The sequence below is a fragment of the Bos indicus x Bos taurus genome, chromosome X, assembly GCF_003369695.1.
Source record: "Bos indicus x Bos taurus breed Angus x Brahman F1 hybrid chromosome X, Bos_hybrid_MaternalHap_v2.0, whole genome shotgun sequence".
Classification (NCBI taxonomy): Eukaryota; Metazoa; Chordata; class Mammalia; order Artiodactyla; family Bovidae; genus Bos; species Bos indicus x Bos taurus.
The window spans coordinates 128,582,657-128,605,291 of record NC_040105.1 but is presented as its reverse complement, the minus strand read 5'-3'; the positions used below and the strand labels follow the sequence as shown (position 1 = coordinate 128,605,291).

Below are 22,635 nucleotides of genomic sequence, written 5' to 3'. Positions count from 1 at the left end.
CAAGGACTCAGAAGTGGGGAGGGACACCTGTTGCTGACCCTGGGGAAGAAATGAAGAAAGGGTAGGTTTGGAAACATGTACCTATAAATAAGTTTGAAGACAAGGGAAGGAATAAAAAGTTCATACATTATGGCATGTATCTTGGTGAGGACATCTGCCCGGCGTCCTGCTAAGAGTGAAGGCGGCAGAGCTGGGGCCTGGGATTTGAAGAGTGCTAAGACCTGCCTCTTGAGAAACCTGTATGCAGGTCAGGAAGCAACAGTTAGAACTGGACATGGAACAACAGACTGGTTCCAAATAGGAAAAGGAGTACGTCAAGGCTGTATACTGTCACCCTGCTTATTTAACTTCTATGCAGAGTACATCATGAGAAACACTGGACTGGAAGAAGCACAAGGTGAAATCAAGATTGCCGGGAGAAATATCAATAACCTCAGATATGCAGATGACACCACCCTTATGGCAGAAAGTGAAGAGGAATTAAAAAGCCTCTTGATGAAAGTGAAAGAGGAGAGTGAAAAAGTTGGCTTAAAAGCTCAACATTCAGAAAACTAAGATCATGGCGTCTGGTCCCATCACTTCATGGCAAATAGATGGGGAAACAGTGGAAACAGTGGCAGACTTTATTTTTTTGGGCTCCAAAATCACTGCAGATGGTGACTGCAGCCATGAAATTAAAAGATGCTTACTCCTTGGAAGAAAAGTTATGACCAACCTAGACAGCATATTCAAAAGCAGAGACATTACGTTGTCAACAAAGGTCCGTCTAGTCAAGGCTATGGTTTTTCCAGTAGTCATGTATGGATGTGAGAGTTGGACTATAAAGAAAGCTGAGCACTGAAGAATTGATGCTTTTGAACTGTGGTGTTGAAGAAGACTCTTGGAGAGTCCCTTGGACTGCAAGGAGATCCAACCAGTCCATCCTAAAGGAGATCATTCCTGGGTGCTCTATTGGAAGGACTGATGTTGAAGCTGAAACTCCAATACTTTGGCCACCTAAGGCGAAGAGCTGACTCATTTGAAAAGACCCTGATGCTGGGAAAGATTGATGGCAGGAGAAGAAGGCGGTGACAGAGAATGAGATGGTTGGATGGCCTCACCAGCTCAATGGACATGGATTTGGGTAGACTCCGGCAGTTGGTGATGGACTGTGCTGCGGTTCATGGGGTCACAAAGAGTTGGACACGACTGAGTGAGTGAACTGCACTGAACTGAAGGTTTGGATTAGTCATTGTGGTGAATGGGAGGTACAGAGGACTCCTATCAACAATAAGATTGCAGAGTAGCCTTGAAGTCTGTACAAGGTCAGCTACCATGTAAGTCAAGGTTCCCCAACTCAGGGAGAGCCTTGGTTAAAAACAAGCAAGTAACCCTCCTGGGGCCAACACCCTAGGAATCCACTTTCTGCTGAGCTTCAGGACTCTTCCATTTTGCTGAAGGAGTATCAGGAGAAGTGGCTTTTAGTGGAGATTAAGGTGGACTGGGGGAAATTCTCAACATGTCATTGAGTGATGGGAAGAGGAAATGAGGCCTTGTCTGGTGTGATATCTTTCTGCTAGGTTTCTCATCTGTCTCTGCTCTGGTCACTTCTCTCTTCTGCCTGTGGCTGGATTCCCTTACCTTGCTTTAAGTCTTGAGATCCAGCTGCATACCTTTGTGCCCACCCCTGGTGGCAGCCAGCAGTGAGGTACTTGGTTGGCCAAAAATTCGTGCAGGGTTTTCCCAAGCAAACTTTTTGGCCAACCCGATAGTAGCACTCCCAATTTTCTTAGTTGACACCTGGGGAATTTGGGGCCATCAAGCCAGAATGAATTCAGTCAGCCTTTGCCTCCACCTTCTCTTTACTTTTTGCGCTGCCTGGAATTCTCACCCAGCCATCAGCACATCCTGTTCTTAGATTTTAAACCAGCTAGTGCAATAGGTTACACTTGAGAAACACAGGCCCAGAGGCATCATCTTTCCAGTTAGATGAGGGGTGGAGCTCTTGATCCAATGGGACCTCCAGTGAAGATCCCATTACAGTGTTAGCAAAATGTTGGATGTTAACCAAAAACTGTCCATCAACTTGCAGCTCCAGCAATTATAGCTTCCGCATGGGAATTTTACTCTAGATGGGACTACATTTCATCCAGGGAGAGCTATCTGGATGGCTCTTATTCAGGATGCAGGTGTGTTGGGTGATTTAAGTAGTTAACATTTGTGAAACATGTCGTGCTCTTTCAATGCAAGGTGGTTTGAGAAGAGTCTACTATTGTTAACATTGTCTTCTTTTTGAGACACTCCAGAAGTCAGAGTGTTTTTGCACTAATTTCAGGACTGGACCAAGTTAATCCATTTCTGCAAAATGCCCAAGGAGCCAGCATGACTTGGAAATGAAGGACAAAAGGGACCCTCTGAAGATTCAAAGACCTCTCAGGACAGTTGATGCCAAGAAATGGTAAGCAAATTAGCACTTTGGCTAACTAAAAAATAAATACTAGAAATAGTCAGTGAAAATGGCCCATCACCTTGATAAACAGTCAATCTGTTTGAGTAGCACTTCCAGTGTTAATTGAGGTCTGGTGACTCAGTGCCCTGGTGGCCAAAATCAGTTGTGAAAAAAAAACAAAGAGAAGGTACTGAGAGGCCAGGCCCAGGGCCCAGGGCTTCTCCCATCTGCACGCAGCCCCCAGGCCAGCCCTTTGGAACACCAGATGTTTATGCTCTACTTCCTGACCTCCCTTCCAAATGGCAGTTCTTGGAGTCCCACTGAAGGGCTTTGCAGGCTGTTTGTTATTTGTGTGGAGTGCTGTGGATTTGATTTTTGCCTGAAATGACTTCCTGACAGACTTGTTTCCCAAAATGACAGTATTTCACTAGGAAATGGTTTGAAATCAAGAGCCAAGAGGTGGACAAGTTCTCCACTGTTCTCCACAGGCCTGAGACCCCAACAGTGGCCTGGGCCCATGGGCAGGGAGGGAGAGCGATGTCTATGAACTGAGGAAGATCTTCGGTTTAAAGCAGCGTATTTTTTAAGAGTCCTTGAGGAGATGTGAGCTTGGGAGTGCTTTGCCTTCCCCAGTGTGGAAACCATGCCAAGGGTAACGAGAGGAGTAAACGAAAATGTTGAGCCTGGCAGCATGAAAGACTGAGTAAGCCCATAATTCAGTCATTTGTGAAGTGGCTGGAGAAATCGCCTTCTTGTTGGCAGAGCAGTCCCATGTAGGTGATGACATGTCAGTAATAAAGTGCCTGTCACTCCCACTTGTGTCAGGCCTCTGGTTCTGGATGCCACAGGGAAGAAGGGACTGCTTAATGGCACAAACAGAATCACTGATTGAAAGGCCCGATGCAGTGCTTTCAGCTCTCTGAACAGCCAGCTCTGGCTGTCTTTGAGATGCTGGCCCTCGCTGTGGACAAAGTAGTGGCTTCTATATGAGTCACATCCCTTCCCATAAGCCCGCCTCTTTGGGGAAACCCCATTAGCTTGGCGCTAAACAGACTCAAGTCAAAACTGGTCAGAAACTACAAGCCCTGTATTCTGTACCCAATATGGTGCCAGGCAGACAGGGGAGTAGTACATCTGCTTACTGTGGGGAGAAGAGAGACACACAGTACACCTAGAAAATGTTAGGACAGGCATAGACCCAAGCAGTGGAATTTACTGCAGGAGAGGGTTCACAGCTTTATGGAGTCACCAGTGAAGGTTTGTGAAGGAGATGAAGAGGGTGGAAGGAGGTCCAGTGGAGGATTAGAGTGTGAGCAAAGATGCTGAGGCACGTGCGGGATCGATGAGGATGAAGTGAGGGAGAGAAATGGTTGGAGACAGGTTGGAGTTAGAGTTGGGCTCAGGGAGGGTTCAGTGCCACAGTGAGACCTTTGGAATGTGATACCTGGGCAATATAGAGGGCCCTGGAGAGACAGGGGCTTCCTAAAGAGAGAATTGTTTGTGGCAAATGCCTGTGGCTCTGTGTGCAGGACTTGGAGTTGTGGGAAGGGGACATCGCAGCCATGCAGCAGTTAATGCTTAGCCTAGGCTGAGGGCTGGGAAGACTCGAGTGTGTGCTAAGTCACTTCAGTCGTGTCTGACTCTTTGAGACCCCACGGACAGCAGCCCGAGAGGCCCCTCCGTCCATGGGATTCTCCAGGCAAGAATACTGGAGTGGGTTGCAATGCCCTCCTCGGGTGGGAAGGCAGGGAGGATGCAAGACAGCATGGTTATGGCATAGGCCAGAACTCTGAAACCACACACCTGGGTTCCAATCTGCCCATTCACCACCTGAGCAAGAAACCTCACCTCTTTGAGCCTCAGTTTCCTTCTCTATAAGCTGGGGCAAAACCCTCTTGCTTGCCTCATGGGAAAATGGCCTAGATGCAAAGAAATATGTCTCTAGCACACAGGCTATTAAGCAGTGGCTTCACATGTTCATACTCATTGGAAGAGACTTTTTGAGAAAGAACCAGCAGGACTGGGTACCAGCTAGGACTAGACTTGTGGGGGATGATGGGACAGGAGTGGGGTGGGGTGGGGGACAGTGGCCCAGATGCCTGAGCATGGGGAATGAGCTGGTCCTGGGTGGGGGTGGTGACAAGCCAAGTTATTTCAGACAGTGTCTGCCAGGGTAAGAGGAACTGCCTTCTAGTCATCTGTTTCATATGTATATTCATCTTCGCTGTGCTCAGGCTGCAAGAGGGCCTTGTTTAGAGAAACAGTGCGGCAAAGCAGAAGAAGGTATATTTTAAAGTGACAGGTCTAAAAATACTGCTGTCTCCTTGCCCTTTCACAGCTGCAGATTCCCAATCCTGATCCTCACTGGGAGAAATAATAAAATGCATATGTTTATAATAAAAATCATATTTCCCTCTTCCTGTGATGTCTCCCAGTTGTAGGTTCCCATCCGTTTGCTGTTTTACCTATCATTTAACAAATGTATTTTAAGAAAAGTAATCTTTTCCACTGACATGTCCTATAAACGTCACATCCTCAGCTTTGGTTCTCATTGAGGAACCGAGATGCATGTTTTGAATATTTCCAAAAATGCTTTTCACTCCATTCCCAGGCAAGGATTTTCCAATCTTTGGTTAGAGATCAGATATATAGAGAATGCACTATATAGTGATGTGGGTCCCTGGGGCTGGATTATCAGCAGACGATAATAATTATCAGCAAGATGAGAATTTAGGTTCTGGGAAAATTAGCTACCATTGGCAGCTGAAATCCAGGCCTTTGTTCTTCTGTAGGCCATCCCCGAGGTGTCCTCAGTGTGAGGTATCCTGAGAAGTCAGACCTGGGGGCTTACAACGAGTGGAGTGAGGTGGATGCTGGGAGGTTTCTCGTGAAGGCAAGGCTGAGATAGGACAGTGGGCAAGTTCAGCATTCAGTGTGCGAAGGGCAGGGAAACACCCCTTCCCTTGGTCTGAGGGAAGAGGCTCGATCTGAGGGCAGGTGGATGATAGCTGGCTTTGTTCACAGATGTGTCATCCTGTGGAATAAAGAAAGTGTGTAGCATGTACTTAGTATGATGCCGGGCACATAGTAGGCCCTCGAGCAAGCAGGAGATGAGGGCTGTCAGTGGCCCTGCCAACTGTGCTGCAGGTCGAGGCAGGCTTGGGTTGGGGGCTGGAAATAGGGAGGCAATGCAGAAGAGTGGTATGAAGGAGAAGACAGACAGAAAGGACTTGGGGGAACCAAGCCAGGGACAGCCAACAGGATAGGGGAGAAAGGTAGAGAAAGAGTAGTGATTAGGAGGCTGGCAGGGAGCAAGTTCTCCCTGGTATACTTGGTCATTTCATTGATTCATTCATGCATTTAGCGAACAAGTATTTATTGAGCAACTACTGTGTCCTAAGCCCCAATCTAGGTGCTGGTGATTCAGCAGCAAATAAGAGAGGGACCCTTCTCCAACAGAATTTACAGACTCATGACAATAGGCGACAAAGGAGGTTTGGGGCTGGGCCTGGAGAGTCATAGTCCACAGCTTACCTACCCAACCTGTGGAACCCACCAAATGGGAGCCCAGAAGTTGTTCATCTCAGTCCTTCTCAGTGGTGATCTGCCCTGAATAGTGGGGCCAGTCCCACCCCAAGCTCCTTGACAGAGCTGGTTCTACCTGGAGGCACAGGAGACCCCTCACACTGAGGGCTATTTCTGGGGGGAAAGTCTGTTTCCTGCCCCTGTCTCCTGTGGCCAGAAATGCCTTCCACAGAGAAGAAAGCCTAACTTTTCCCATCTCAAGATCCAAATACACTAGGGAAAGTAAAAGCTAAACTAACTAAATGATGAATGCTAATCACTAGGGGGAATCAAGCAGGGGAAAGGGAAGGGGAGTGTTGGGGGAAGGACCCTCAATTTACACAGGGGAGTCAGGGAGTCATTTCAATAAGATTCCATTTCAGTGGAAAACTGAAGGAGGAGAGGAGGTGAGCCACGTAGATCTCAGGTGGGAGAGAGAATTCCAGAAAGATGGAACAGTCTGAGCAAAGACTCTAAAGTAAGATTGTACCTGGCATTTTCTTTTTATTAGTGAATCTTTTTTAAAATTTATTTTTATTTATTTATTTTGCTGTACCAGGTCTGAGTTGTGGCATGTGGGATCTAGTTCCCTGACCATGGATTGAAACTGGGCCCCCTTCATTGGGAGCACAGAGTCTTAGCCACTGGACCACCAGGGAAGTCCTTGTGCCCAGTATTTCTGAGAAACAATCTACAAGTTGTGGCTGGAGCAGAATGTGTGAGAGGGGAGCAGTATACGCTGGCATGATGGGAAGCCAGATCACATAGGGCCTTAGACTTTGGCTTTGACTCGGGATAAAATGAAGAACTGTGGCAAAGTGTTGAGCAGGAATGACATGGTTTGATCTGCAGTTGAAATAGTTCAGTCTGGATGCTGTGTTTTATGTTTCCTTTTATCTTTTTAAAGAAAACTGAAGTATAGTTGATTTACAATGTTGTGTTTCAGGTGTACAGTAAAGTGATTCAGTTTTATATATATTTATTTTTTCAGGTTATTTTCCATTATAGGTTACTATACGATATTGACTAGTTCTCTGTGCTACACAGTACATTAAATCCTTATTGTTTATAGGTAGTAGTGTGTATCTGTTAATCCCATACCCCTAATTTATGCATCCCTCTTACCCTTTGGTAACCATAAGTTTGTTTTCTATATCTGGGAGTCTATTTATGTTTTACAAATAAGTTCATTCGTATCACTTTTTTAGATCCCACATATAAATGAAATCATATGGTATGTTTCTCTGACTTCACTAAGTATGATAATCTCTAGGTCCATCTATGTTGCTGCAAATGGCAATTTTCATTCCTTTTTAATGGCTGAGTAATATTCCATTGAATACCTATATATCTATATCTACATCTATCTATACCACACCTTCTTTCATATTGGGTTATAGCCAATTAACAAGATCGTGATAGTTTCAGGTGAACAGAGAAGGGACTCAGCCATACATATACATGTATCCATTCTCCCCCAAACCCCCTTCCCATCCAGGCTGCCACATAACATTGAGCAGAGTTCCCTGTGCTCTATATACAGTAGTGTGATGTATCACATCTTCTTAAGCCAGTTGTCTATTGGTGGGTAGTTGGGTTGCTTCCATGTCTTGGCTATTGTAAATAGTGCTTCACTGAACATTGGGGTGCATGGATCTTTTCAGATTAGAGTTTTCATCTTTTCTGGTTATATGCCCAGGAGGGAGATTGCTCAGTCACGTGGTTTCTCTAGATTTTTAAGGAGCCTGCATACTGTTTTCCATAGTGACTGCAGCAATTTACATTCCCACCAACAGTGTAGGAGTGTTCCCTTTTCTGCACACCCTCTCCAGCATTTATTATTTGTAAACTGTTTGATTCTTGGCTGCTACGTTTAGATGAGAGTGTGGGAGAATAAAGGTAGAAGCAATGGAGGGGGCTTATTGACATAGTCCTGGGGTAGAGATGATGGCAGCTCAGGCCAGGATGGTAGAGGTGGAGGAGATGAGAAGTGGTCAGATTCCAGATAGAGTTTGAAAGTGTTGAAAATGTTAGTTACACAGTCACGTCCAACTCTTTGTGACCCCATGGACTAAAGCCCGCCAGACTCCTCTGTTCATGGGATTCTCCAGGCAAGAATATTGGAGTGGGCTGCCATTCCCTTCTCCATAGAGTTTGAAGGTAGAGCCAATAGCATTTACTGATGGATTGGATTGAGGGCTTAAGAGAAAAGGAGGAATCAAAAATGATGCCCAGGACTTGGGTTTATGCAATTGGAGGAACAGAGTTGCATTAGAGAGATTGAGAAGGTTGTGAGTGGGTTTGAGGAAGGAAGTAGACACAGGCCAAATGTTGGGGTTTTGGCATGTTGAATTTGAGAAACTTCTCTGGTATCTAAGTGGAAAGGTAGAGTAGACAGTGGAATAGATGGACTTGGAATTGATGGAATGGGCCTGAGTTGACCTTTAATTGGCAAAGGGTAGGGGTCTGGGCAGCTACATGGAGGCAGGGCCCCAGCTAGCTCCTTCACTCCGTTCTCAGGTCTGGAGCTGAATCAGGTATAGGATGCATCTTTGGACAAAGCTGAGATTCTCCCTTCCTTTGCTGTTTCCTTGGCTTGTATTGGTTTGTCTTCTTCAGGTCCTAGGCTCCCTGTACTACTTTGGCTGCTCAGAGTTCCACACCTCTTGGCCCCTCTCACTGTCTTTTTCCTATAGCTCTGGGAAAGAAGGAGCAGGCTAGACTCCAAAGTTGGGTGGAGGGTAGGTTGGTTGCAGTCAGCCTGGAGTTCCCTTGGGGTCACTGGCTATTGGCATCAATTTCAGAAATAACTTATAGGAATAAAGTGCTGGGAATACTGCAGTTAGTATGTTCTTTGAACCCAGAAGTACAATTAACATCATCTTTGGAGGTTACATTTCTCATGTTTGCAGAAGGGATTTTTTTCCTTGTGATGGTGTAGTAACACGTACAAGTAAAATAGCGCATAAATACTAGAGTCTTTCTTGGACATGTGCCTGGGTCTTCTTTTCTGATTCTCTATTTTCTATCTTGGTGCTGTCAGGTCCCTGGAGGGTACTACCTGTTCCCATCTGCTCCTGATGCAGAGGGTCACTTAGGTTTTCCAAACCCAGAAACCCTCAGATAACTTCTGTAATTGCTTAGCAACCCCACTTGGTACCAGTGGGCTGAGAGCTACTGTTTCCCCGGTGTGTGGCAATATCACAGATGTTCTTGGCATGTGGCTAAGCAGCCAATCACAGACAAAATCAAATTTGGGTGCCCTGGTGCACATGGAGAGGCTGTAGTTATTAACCAGAATGAACCCTCTTCTTTCCTTGATAACTAACACTATTCCTTAACCTTGCTTTTATGGACTGCACATTGTGTACATGGATATACTGGCAGGAAGCATGGAATTATTTATTTTCTCATCACGTTCTTCTGACATAATTGCATAGAAACCTTATGGCGCTTTGGAGATCTTCTGTTTATGAGTCACAGAAATTAACTTTCTTTTCATAAGAGGTCTTTATAAAAAGGAAAAATAGAGCCAAATGCCTGTTCTTTGAACTTAAGTTGCCTTTCTTGACTCGCTGAAACCTGAATCTGGATGTCTGTTAGTCTTAGCCTTGCTTTAGCTTTGAATTTCAATTATTCAGCCTCAGCACCCAAGAGAATGCCTGAAACAAATGTCCCAACCTGGATCTCACCCATTACTGAACTCAATCATTTTTCTCCCCTGTCCCTGTTGCCTAGGTAGTCCCGAAGGGACTATGGGGAATCCACAGAACTCTGTAATGAAATAGCCACCTAGGGTTTTATAAAAATGTTTGGAGACCCTAGGTATGGAGGAAATTACAGTGTCTCCTGATGCTATAGGTTAATCAACTGAAAAATAATATTAAATTGAAAATAAGTATAAGGAAGCCCAACAAAGTTGTTTTTTCCATAATGATTATATAATTCAATTCTATTTCTGAAATACCAAACCTCAGATGCTTTCAGCTACTTTTTTGGGGGGCACCTAGCTTCATAGGAATCCTAAGCATGGGATGAATTTGTCTATTGGGTAAACCATTGCTGTTGCCAATGAATATTTTGTCACCATGTTTAGCTCCAAAAGTAACTGGGGGTAAAATGTGTTCTTGGGATGTTTATTATCACTTTATAATTCCTGAAACAACCTTTAAGAGAACTGTTTTCTATTTAAAAGGACTGAGCTTACAGCTTGGTCTCATTGCCATTAAGAGAAAGAAGGTTCTGGGAATTCCTTGGCAGTCCAGTGGTTAGGACTCTGTGCTTCCTCTGCAGGGGGCCTGGGTTCAATCCCTGGTCAAGGACTAGCTTCTCTCAGAGCTAGGACCATAGGCAACTGCTGATCATTGAATGGGTTGGGAAAGATCAGACTTTCAGTTGAATTGGAGCTGGGCTGCTGGAGCAGTGGGGTGAACTAGAGTTCAAAATGCCCAGGACAGCATGTACAGTGGAGCAAAGCCCAGAGAGCCCGGGTCAGGGTCCACACCAGTCTGGTGCTGAGGGTAAGCCGTGAGAAAAAGCAGAGGGGTATATTGGAACCCTTCCCAACATGAAAAGGAGGAGGAAATGGAAAGTAGTTCTTGGGGACCACAAGGTAGGGACAAGAGAGAAAGTCAGGAACTCATTCAGGCAAGCATTTGACTCAGCAAGCATAAGACTCAAATTAGGAGACCTAGGGATTTCCTGGTGGTCGAGTGGTTGGGACTTGGTACTTTGACTGCTGAGAGCCTGGGGTTTGATCCCTGGTCGGGAAACTAAGATCCTTCAAGCTGCATGTCATGGCCAAAAAAAAGAAAAGAAAACCTAGAGAATGTACAACAAATATCAATTTTGACCAAAAGTGCCTTATATCCATTGGTACTGCAAAAACTGGTCCCAGGATATGCACAGCCCCAAATAGACAGGTGTGAGCAGCTAAGTGGTGGAGTCTGACTGATGGTAAAGCTAAGGGATCTGGGAGAGGAGCACACGGACTCTGATTCACTTGGTCTGATGAGCCCAATGGAAAGGTGCACGTTTTATCCGAGATAGAGATGAAAATGAATATAGAAACTCTTGTTTGTCCAGGCCGCCTTAGACTATGGGATAGTCCAGGACCTGAGTGGTAAATAGGTGCCAACCTTGTTCACAAAATGCCTACTGGCAAAGGTGCCGGCTCATCCAGCACATAGACTCAATGCATGGTTAGAGCATATGGCTGAGTCCCACCCAATCTCAGATCTGGATCTCTAACCCCTGGACTTCTGACTGTCCCGGGGTCCTGAGAGGTTCAAATTCCTCTTTGTGTGGCCACAGGGATTTGTTGTACTCTGCAGTTCCACTGTCTTACTGTATTCCTGAGAATGCTTTCTTGTGCCCCTCCTAAGATCAGTTAAGAGCAGGAACCTCCCCCTCCTGCCCCCACCATGATCACTGCCAGCTCTCGGCCAGCTTTTACTGGTCTGGTCTCACAAGTCATGTTTGGGCATCCTGGTAGCTTTAACTTTTAAGTTTTGCAGTGCCATTCTGTCAAAAGGACTGAGGGCAAGGTCCCCAAACACCGGACTGGGTGCCCTTGAAAGACCCCATGCATATTGGTGCTTGAAGCATTTCCTCCTGACTGACGGTCTTCAGGTGTCCCACACAAGCCAGGAGGCTTCTGTTCTCTCCTCCTGCAAATGGAGTTCTTGTTTTCCTGATAATTAGGGTCACTTTCCTCTCCTTTCTTTGTTTGGAAATCCTTATTTCAATTGATCCAAGGACTTGCTTCTTAGCCCCCCAAATCATTTTTACTATTATATTCACTATATATGGGTTAAAGATAGTACTTCTTTTTACTGTATTTAATTGCAATTCAAAGTAACATAGACTGCCATTTTAGCCATTTTAAGTGTACAATTCAATAGCATTAATCACATTTACAGGGTTATACAGCTATCATTTTAAAAATATTTCATCACCCCAAACAGAAACTCTGTACCCATTAAGCAATAACTCCCCATCCCCCACTCCCTCCAGTCCCTGGTAACCTCTAATCTGTCTCTATGAATTGATGTATTCTAGATATTTCATATAAGCAGAACCATATAAGCTTTTTATGTCTGGTTATATAATTTATAATGTTTTCAAAGTTCATCTAAAGTTGCAGCTATGTTTTAGAACCTCATTGCTTTATAAAACTGAACAATGTTCCATTGTATGGATTTTCTTTATTCATTCACCTGCTGATGGACAGTTGGGTTGTTTCCACCTTTGGGCTATGGCGAACAATGCTGTTATGAATGTGGGTGTACAAATATATGTTTGAGTTCCTGTTTTCAATTCTTCAGGGGTATATACCTGGCAGTGGAATTGTTGGATCATATGGCAATACTACTTTAGAGGAACCAGCAAACTATTTTCCACAGAGGCTCCATCTTTTTATAGTCCCACCAGCAATCTATGAGGGTTTCAGTTTCTCTACATCTGTGCCAACACTTATTATTTTCCATTTTAAAAATTGTAGCCATCCTGCTGGGTATGATGTGGTATCTTCTGTGGTTTTGAATTGCATTTCCCTGATGACTATTGATGAGCATCTTTTCATGTACTTATAACCCATTTATATGTCTTCCTTGGAGAAATGTCTATTCTAGTCCTTTGCTCATTTCAATTAGGATGTTTGTCTTTTTGTTGTTGAGTATTAGTTTTAATATCCTTCAGGATATCAAACCCTCATCAAATATATGATCTACAAATGTTTTCTCCCATATGTGAGTTATTTTTTTCCCACACTTTTTTTCCCCCTAAATGTCTATTTCGTTTTTTACATCTTCTTTTTCTTCACTGAAACTTTCTATTTTTCCATTTATGTCAAGAGTTCCAGATTTCTTATTGGAGCACCTTTTTTTTTTTTTTTGCCATGCCACATGACTTGCTGGATCTCAGTTCCATGACCAGTGCTTGAACCTGAGCCACGACAGTAAAAAATCTAGAATCCTAGCCACTAGGTCACCAGGGAACTTCCAGAATTCTTTAAAATTAGCTTGGGGATAGATGCCAAGTCTAGTTTTGTTTTTTAAGCCTATAGTATCTGGAATTCTCAGGTGGTCTCCCACTGAAGTACCAACCAGGCCCAACCCTACTTAGCTTTGTAGATCAGATGAAATTCAGTGACTTCAGGGTGGTATGGCTGTAGTTTTTACACTCTCTTGATAGAGTGTTGATGCCAAAAATACTTGAAAAGATGCTTGACATCAAGAGTCATTAGGAAAATACACATTAAAACCACAGTGAGATCATACTTCACGCTCACTCGCTCAGTCATGTCTGACTCTCTGTGACCCCATGAACTGCAGCCCGCCAGGCTTCTCTGTCCATGGGGATTCTCCAGGCAAGAATACTGGGGTGGGTTGCCATGCCCTCCTCCAGGGAGTCTTCCCAACCCAAGAATCAAACCCAGGCCTCCTGCATTGCAGGCAGATTCTTTACCAACTGAGCTACCAGGGAAGCCCCTCACTAGGATGGTAATGATCAAAAAGACAAATGCAAGTGCTGGTGAGAACTGTGACTAAATCAGAACTCTTATATATTGCTAGTGCAATGGGAAAATGGTGCCATCAATTCGTAAATACAGAAATTCCTCAAAAGATTACACATAAAGTTACTGTTATGGCATAACAATTCCAACCCTAGGTATATATGCAGAAGAACTGAATACACAGATCCACAGATCCATACAGACATTGTATAGGAATGTCATAGCAGCATTATTAGCAACAACCCAAAGGAGGGACTAATCCAACTGTCCATTGAGGAAAGAATTACAAAGTATTGAATATCCATACAGTAGAGTATTATTTGGTCAACAAAAGGGATGAATTCCTGATACATGTTCCTCATTTATGAACTTGGAAACACTATACTATGTGAGAGAAGCCATTTGCCAGACACATATTTTGTGATTCCATTTGTCTGAAATGAACAGAATAGGCCAACATATCTAGAGCTTAGGATGATGGGGAAAAGGGAATGATGGCTAATGGATACAGGTTTGTTTAATTTTGTGGTGATAAACATGAAAATTATTATAGTGATGATTGTACAACACAGTGAATGCACAGAAAACCACTAAATGATAGTTGTTTTTTAAATTTTTGGCCACACCCCATGGCATGTGGGATCTTAGTTCCCAGACCAGGGATCGAACCCATGCCATCTGCAGTGGAAGTATGTAGTCTTAACGACTGGACCACCAGGGAAGTCCCTAAATGATATACTTTAAATGGCTGAATTGCATGATATGCAGATTATATCACAGTAAAGCTGTTTAAAAAATGAAAAGAAAGAATATGCTAGGGACCATATGTGATCCATATTTCCTGTTGTTAACTAGCTAGTCCTTCCCAGGAAAAGTTTGCTGACTCCAACTTGGGCCCAGCACTCTCAGCTTACCTCTAAGGAGGTTAGGACCTGCTCATGCTTTGCCCTGCATCTGCAGCAGATGCTCTAACCCATCCCTTGTTAACACACAGCAGCAGCCCGAAGGGAGCAATCTGCTGCCTAGAGGATTTTGAGATGAAATCCCAAAGCCCTATTGCTCAAGGTTTCCCAATCTTAAGTAATAAACTCTTAGGGAGACTCCAGGGCAATGAGAAACCTCCTCTTCCCATCAGATGGCCCCAGGGCCTCCTCCTAGCCCTGTGCCCCTTGGGATTTCAGAACACAGCTCCTTCTCTGCACTGAAACCGACTTCTGACACCCTGCAACATTTACAAATTGCTTCAGGACAAGAAATCCTTAGAAGGTACATTAAGTAAGACTTTGTATCCCTTATCATAAAACACTTAAAGTAAAATTTAAACATGGATTTGAAACAGAGATTGTAGGGTGTTTCATCTTGCTTCTTCAGGATTAAAGTGCGTATGAGCCTCTTGCCATGAAAATAGCCCCGTGGTAATGCTTTGCTTTGCTCGAAGGAATGTTGGTGAGAGGTCTTTGTGCCTGCCTCTTCGTTTCTGGTCTTTTGTTGGGTACTTTGGGGATACTGCTCCCACAAATGAAACTGTGATCTCTTTCTTGGAAGCAGGAGTATATGCTTCAAAAAATACAATGTGCTATAACGTGTGGGTGACGTGACTGTCTTCACCAGGGGTGCATCCTTCCTTCACGGCACCCTTTCTCCACAGACAGGGTCAGGGGCCTGGGAAGCAGAGCCAGGCCTGGAGGGCCCGGTGTCTGTGGAGCCCCTCCAACTTTGTGTCTCACACATGTCCCGGCCTCTACCCTGGTTTGTTGTGGGCATCTAGGTTGTCCTTGTTCTCCAACCCCCTTTTTTGTTCCCCTTTGTAGCAACTCCAGTCCATTCTTTGTAGCAGGCTCCACCTTGGGCTCCAGGACTGGATCCAGGGTCTGGGCCTGGGTCCCTGATTCTTGGCGGAGAACTCCCAAGGCAAGTGCTCACCACCTCCTCTTGCTGGTGCTGAGTTTCCAAAAACGAAGCCCAAAAGTGTGGCCCAAGCTCTCCAAAACAGGAAATTTGCTCTTGACCCTTAATTCTAACAATGTGTGTGTTAGTTGCTCAGTCATGTCTGACTCTTTGCTACCCCATGGACTGTAGCCCGCCAGGCTCCTCTGTCCATGGAATTCTCCAGGCAAGAGTACTGGAGTGGGTTGCCATTTCCTTCTCCAGGGGATCTTCCCGACCCAGGGATCAAACCCTGGTCTGCCTGCATTGCAGGTGGATTCTTTACCATCTGAGCCACCAGGGAAGCCTCAATCTAATAGGATGCTGACTCTATTAGTCCCTTCTCTCTTTTTCTCAGGAAGTTTTTGTTGGAAAATTATTCACCGCCTCATTGGAGTAGTTTTGATAGGTTTGGTTTTTCATTTTGTTGTTTTCAAGACAAAGGACATGCTTGACTCAAATCCATCCTACACAACGAGAGGCCAAGAGATGTAGGTCTAGGTAGGGCTGAGAAAACCTGTTCTCCTGGGGCTCTGCCTGGCACTTGGGCAACCTTGAAGATCACAGCAAGCTGTTTGAAGCACCCTGAACCCCAGTAGAAAGCCTCAGATGCCAGACTCAAAATGTTCATTTCCCAGTGTTCAGTCAAGTTGCCCAGCCCATTTCTGAGGCCAGGAAACCCAGAGACAGTGGAGCTATTTGTTCGGAGATTCTTCAGTGAAGTTGATGAGCCACTCTCTTTCCAGGAGTGCTTGAAAATGCCAAGAAACTTCATGGATCGTTTCACTGCGCTTGATTCCCTCCCGGGTCATGGTTGGCTTTCGTCCCAGGCCTCCTCTGGTAGCCAACTCCCTCATTCCAGCAATCATTTCTTTGCAGGAGTTTGCTTCTAACCTTTCAGCGTGTGTCCCAAATATTTAGGGATGGACTCAATCCAGTAGAATGATTTCTTTCCTTGAACTCATTGAAATGACTTAGGATAAATGAAAGCTGTAAGCTGAATAAACATTGCCGGTGTCTCGGCCCAGTCCCTGCTGGCTAGAGCCTCCCCAGTTGAGCAGTTCCTGGGGCCCCTTCCGCTCTCTCACCTTCCTTGCCGATCCAAGGGCACCTGGGATGGAATGATCCAGGCCCACGTGTAGGGCTTCTTTGTAAGGTGCCAGTCAACGCTGCTCCTGCAGCAGTCAAGCCTGGAGGATTCTATATGTGTCTGTTTGTTTCCTTCAAGTTTATTATGGGGCGTGACACCTGTCATTGATTATCTGACCATGTAGCCTGGCTTGGCTGTCTGAGGAGGGAAAGAGTTGGCTTCCCTGTGGATGGGAGCAGGACCCAGGGCTGGCACGGGGCAGGGCTACATCAGGCTCCCTGGCTCTGTTTACTGCTTGCTATTTTGAGACTTTCTTTGCATGGAAATGTCGCATGGCTCCAATGCTCGAAAGAAGTGTGAGCTGAGAGCCACATGAGGGAAACATTTTGGATGTGTTGACACATTCTGTTTATCTTCCAAAACTCTCTTCGGTGGTGTCTGCTGCCCAGGCAAACTGAGGAAAAATGGAGGTCTGTGGAGATTAGATTACCTGACTCTTCAAGGCCAAAAAAAAAAAAAAAAGAAAAGGAAAGACAGGATAAACAGAGAGAAAAAAACCACTCAGTCCCATTTTTCGTCACAGTCCATGGGAACATGTGTATTTAGAGACCTAAATTGGGTCTCTGCTTTCATTCTCCTCAGTGCTCAATGTGTGTGTGTGGAAACTGTCCCAGAAGCCCTTACTACTTAGGGGTTATTACAATGGAGTCTCTGGGAAGGCTATGAGAAGAGGCTCTTTTTGCCTATATGATGGTATTATGATTTTGAAGAGAGATCCATTTTCTTCCCAGAGCCCTGACTGCTTGTAAAAAGGGAAACACACACCCAGGATTTGCAAAGAATGTCTTCCAGTGCTGGAGGAAGGACAGGGAGCCACAGTCAAGAAGCAAATGGCCCACAGTGCCCACGCCCACTCCCCGGAAACTGAGAAAGTGTATTAAGCACAGGAAGGAGCCATTGAGGCCAGCTTTTCCATCTTTGGAGGATTTACTTTAATCACATCTTTCAGCCCTCTCTCCATCCCCAACGCTTCCTGACCTCTCCTTGAACAGACCTAGGTGTCTCTCTCTGGAGCCGGCGCTGTTCTCACGCGGGCTCTGTTGCCCGGCCTCTGATAAGCTGTTCCATATGCCTGGGCCCTTTGTTCTCGCAGTGCTAGGTTTTACAGCTTCCCAGTAACTTGGAGTTTTCTTAGTTTGGCAATGGGCTCTTTGGGGATTTTCACCTCCGGCTAATGTACGAATTATTTTCCCAGTTGCATCATGTCCGTTCCTAATTTTGCAAACATCATAAAAGGACCCACCAGAGGGGTACAGGAAGGAATATAGAGTCTTGATTCCCCAGGCAAACCTTTCAAGCACCATCTCGGACAACCTACTCAGAAAGGGAAAAGCAAAACAGAAAACCCAAGACTTTTGTCCTCATACATTAAAGAGACACAGAAATGCCCCACCACAGCTACGAATGTTTAGGACTCACCTGTAGTCTGCTCACCCAGTAGATAGGCCAGCTTCTAGAACTGAATGCGGTGAACAGGGAAAGCACATGACTCAGAGAAATAAGCTGCAGAAGCTTCAAGGGGGTGGGAAGTTACAAGGGAATATAGGTGGCTACCCTCGTTCCCTCATCAGAACAGGGGACTGCAGGCTTTGTCTCTCCAGCACTATTCGTTTGATGTTAGTGCCTTTAAATAACTTCAGTCTTGCTTTTTGAAGCAACCAGTGCTACAGATATACAGAGGGCCTAATAGTTGTTTTCACATCTATGCTGGCCTAATATACCTTGGAAATAGCATGGTACAAAGCAGTGGTTTTACTGCTGTATATTAGATTCACCTGGGGAGCCTTTACAACCTACCCCTGCCTGGAGCCCACCTCCAGGAACTCCACTTTAATTGGCTGGGGTGGGGCCTGGGTGTTGGGAGGCTTGAGTGCTCCCCAGCTGATTCTAATGTGCAGCCATGGTTAAGAGCCACTGGCTTAAATGAAAGGACATGGTCTTTGGGATTAGTCAGAACTAGGTTCAAGTCATGCCTCTCCCCCTTAATAACAGTGGAGTCTCTCGAGCTTCAGTTTCCTTGTCTATAAACTTGGGAGAACAATCCTCCAGTTGTCAGAGGGAATGAGCTAAATGTATAGAAAGCCCTTCACAATGTCCAGTGCATGATATTCACTAAATAAATGTTACTCTGCTGAACACATGTATGCTATCTTTAAACCAGTAAGCTCTAATAGTTTGTAGAAATGATCCTTATTTAAGTTTTTTTTTTTAATTAATAGGTTTTTATTTAGATGATTACAGTTATTATTTATTGGGAAAATAAATAAAAATAGATATGCTACAGGTCTTTTTGGACATTCTCTACGATGTGTCTTAAAAACCTTCTTGGGGCAAGAACCTGCAACTTTGGGCACCACTGGCCTCCATCACAGCCCTGACAAGAAGTTCTTCCAGAACAGTGGGTAGCTATTGTCCCACTCCCTGACTGCGGTTGCCCAGCAACCTTTGGGACCATACAAAGCTCCTTTGATTCTACACTTGTTCACTGTCTTCTCACATCCACGTCTTACACCTTCACCACTTTTTTGCCCTTCCTTATGCCATGTGTTTGCACTCCTTCTCCGTGAAACCTTAGGACCTTGCTGGTGGCCCCAAATAGTTTTGAAACTTCCGGACCCTGCTGGTGGCCCCAAATAGTTTTGAAACGTTCAAAAATCCACTGATCTTACACAGGGTGGAAATAGGCGCTCGGTCATTGCTTGAACGTAGGAAGGTGGAACATGGCTGAGACTAGGTCCCAGAGTCTGGATCCGTGAGAGTCGGCCCTCTGGCCACAGGGCTAGCGCCCAGAGAAGGCACGTGACAGAAACCCTGATTCCCGGGTCCCACCACTAAGCAGCAGCTCCCGGGCGTCCTAGCTTGGATAAGGGCTAAGCATGCGTCCCACTGCCCCTAGAGGTCGCAGCGTGGTTGGGAAGGACTGGGATGCCTACCGGTGCGGGTCGCCCCGGCAGCGACCACAGAAGACTGGTATACGCGTCTCACTAGCCACACGAGATAGCACCCAGCACCGACCCACCACGACCCGGAAGTCAGCCAGACCGGCGCGCGCGCGCCCTTATTTAAGTTTTATATAGATGGAAATGGACTTCCCATGAGGTGCTACTGGTAAAAAAATAAATAAAACAAAAACCTGCCTGCTAATGCAGGAGATGTAAGAGACACTGGTTCAATCCCTGGGTTGGGAAGATCCCCTGGAGGAGGAAATGGCAACCCACTCCAGTACTCTTGCCTGGAGATTTCCATGGACAGAGGAGCCTGGCAGGCCATAGTCCATGGGGTTGCACACATAGATAAAAATATGTGAGGTAGGAAAAAACTAAGGTTGTGGAAGAATACTTCACTGAAGGTTTACCATTTAGACTTAGGTTTTCTGGCCTAGAAGAATTTGATGGCATCTTCCTCCAGGAATCAGACCTTAAAAAGTGGGACCCATGTGAAGTGCAGTACAGAGTTTATAAATATTTGGTTGTACTTTTTTCAGATGAAGGAGACAGTTTGACAAGAGATCATATAAAAAAGATCTTGGGGGGGTCTGAGCTAACCACAGATTAAAGAAGGGCAAACAGTGCCATGTGAGTGCTGAGAGATGCAGCACGCTCTCATAACATCCAGAGGAAGGAGCAGAGTAAGTCCCCTTCAGAGGATGTACCCACTTCTGGGCACCACAGGGCCTTCAGTGAATCCACAGGAGGGCGATGAAGTTATTGAGTGGAAGGAGTGTCACGTGGAGGGTGGTTGAAGGAACCAGGGATGTGCAGAGGTTCCACTGACTGTCTTCAAATCCTTATCAAGTGGAAGGGTTTGGCTGCTTCGTGTAGTACCAGGGGGCAGGACTAAAATCCCTGGGTGGTAATTCTGAGCACTTTTAGCTTATCATTGGATGCTGGCTCCAGGGAGATCACACTGGTCATTCTGAGAGACTGTGATTCTAGAAGGTTACTATATATATGTATTTTTTAGTGTTCTATTTGTTTATTTTTTTGCCCTTCCATGAGGCTTGTGTGATCTTAGTTCCCTGACCAGGGATTGAACCTGGGCCCTTGGCAGTGAAAGAGCCGAGTCCTAACCTCTCTTGGATGGCTGGGGAATTCCCACATCCTAATTTCTTTTATTTTTTTAGTGATAAGAATAAATAATACTTACATTTTTAAATTTTATTGAAGTATAGTTGATTTAAAGCTCAACACTCAGAAAACGAAGATCATGGCATCCAGTCCCACCACTTCATGGGAAATAGATGGGGAAACAGTGGAAACAGTGTCAGACTTTATTTTTCTGGGCTCCAAATCACTACAGATGGTGACTGCAGCCATGAAACTAAAAGACGCTTACTTCTTGGAAGGAAAGTTATGACCAACCTTGATAGCATATTCAAAAGCAGAGGCATTACTTTGCCAACAAAGGTTTGTCTAGTCAAGGCTATGGTTTTTCCTGTGGTCATGTATGGATGTGAGAGTTGGACTGTGAAGAAGGCTGAGCGCCGAAGAATTGATGCTTTTGAACTGTGGTGTTGGAGAAGACTCTTGAGAGTCCCTTGGACTGCAAGGAGATCCAACCAGTCCATTCTGAAGATCAGCCCTGGGATTTCTTTGGAAGGAATGATGCTAAAGCTGAAACTCCAGTACTTTGGCCACCTCATGCGAAGAGTTGACTCATTGGAAAAGACTCTGATGCTGGGAGGGATTGGGGGCAGGAGGAGAAGGGGACAACAGAGGATGAGATGGCTGGATGGCATCACCGACTCGATGGACATGAGTTTGAGTGAACTCTGAGAGTTGGTGATGGACAGGGAGGCCTGGCGTGCTGTGATTCATGGGGTCGCAAAGAGTCGGACACGACTGAGTGACTGATCTGATCTGATCTGATAGTTGATTTACAATGTTGCATTAATTTCTGCTGTACAGCAAAGATTCAGTTATACATAGATTTTTTTCCCTATTCTTTTCCATTATGGTTTATCACAGGATGTCGAATATTGTTCCCTGTCCTATAGAGTAGGACCTTGTTATTTATTCATCCTGTATATAGTAGTTTGCTAATCCCAAACTCCCAATCCTTCCCTCCCCCACCCCCAATACCCATTGCTAACCATAAGTCTGCTCTCTGTGAATGTTTGTCTTTCACAGATATGTTCCTTTTTGTTATATTTTAGATTCCACATATAAGTGAAATCATATGGTATTTGTCTTTCTCTTTCTGACTTACTTCACTCAGTATGATAATTTCTAGGTCCGTCCATGTTGCTGCAATGGCATTATTTCATTCTTTGTTATGGCTGAGTAGTATTCCATTGTATTGTGTATATAATTATATATACATTAGAAGTGTTAGAAGGTTCCTGTGTTTAAAATATTCCTCTTTCATATGACTCATCCACGACCTAGTGTGGATGAGTGGTCCACACTAGGTCCACAGTGACCTAGCTGTCACTGACCAGCTGTATGATCCTAGATAAGTCACTTAATCTCTCTGGGCTTTAGCAGTTTGGCTGGTATGAAAGGACTCTGGCAACAATATTTATTGAGCAGCCACTATGTATTAGTCGCTGTACTCAGCTGTTTCTGCCGCCTAGGACATTACTGATTCACAGCATTTCCTCTTTGTCATGTTCACCACAGCCTCCCCAGATCATCGCACTCTAAGCCTAGGTGACAGAATGGAACTAAAGGATCACCCATAGGGTTTTTAAACCAGAACACTAGAAGACTGAGGAAACTTGCCTGTGTGGTTTGATGAGGCTAACTGGGAATTAAATCCAGACTTATCCCTGAAGAGGATAAATGCTCCATAGAAGAGGGTTTTTAAGAAACTCCATCATAAGCTGCTTTTCTATATAAGATTTGTGGATCAAAAGCATTTTCTACACATGCATATGGGTATATTATGTAGGCATATAGCAGACTTTGGGAACCTCTGGTTCCATGCCTAATTATATCCAGCCGTGGCAAAATTCAGTCAAAAGTTTGTAAATCTGTGGAGGGGGACAGGTTAGATTGAGTTTGCTAGTGAATTGCCAAGTACTCTGGGGCAACCATGAAGTACTATCTG

The 22,635-nt window shown here is 44.9% G+C and overlaps 1 pseudogene; it reads right to left on the bottom strand.

Annotated features, from left to right (window-relative positions):
- Positions 1-13,049: 13,049 nt before the first annotated feature.
- Positions 13,050-13,168, bottom strand: LOC113888309 (annotated as a pseudogene).
- Positions 13,169-22,635: the final 9,467 nt, after the last annotated feature.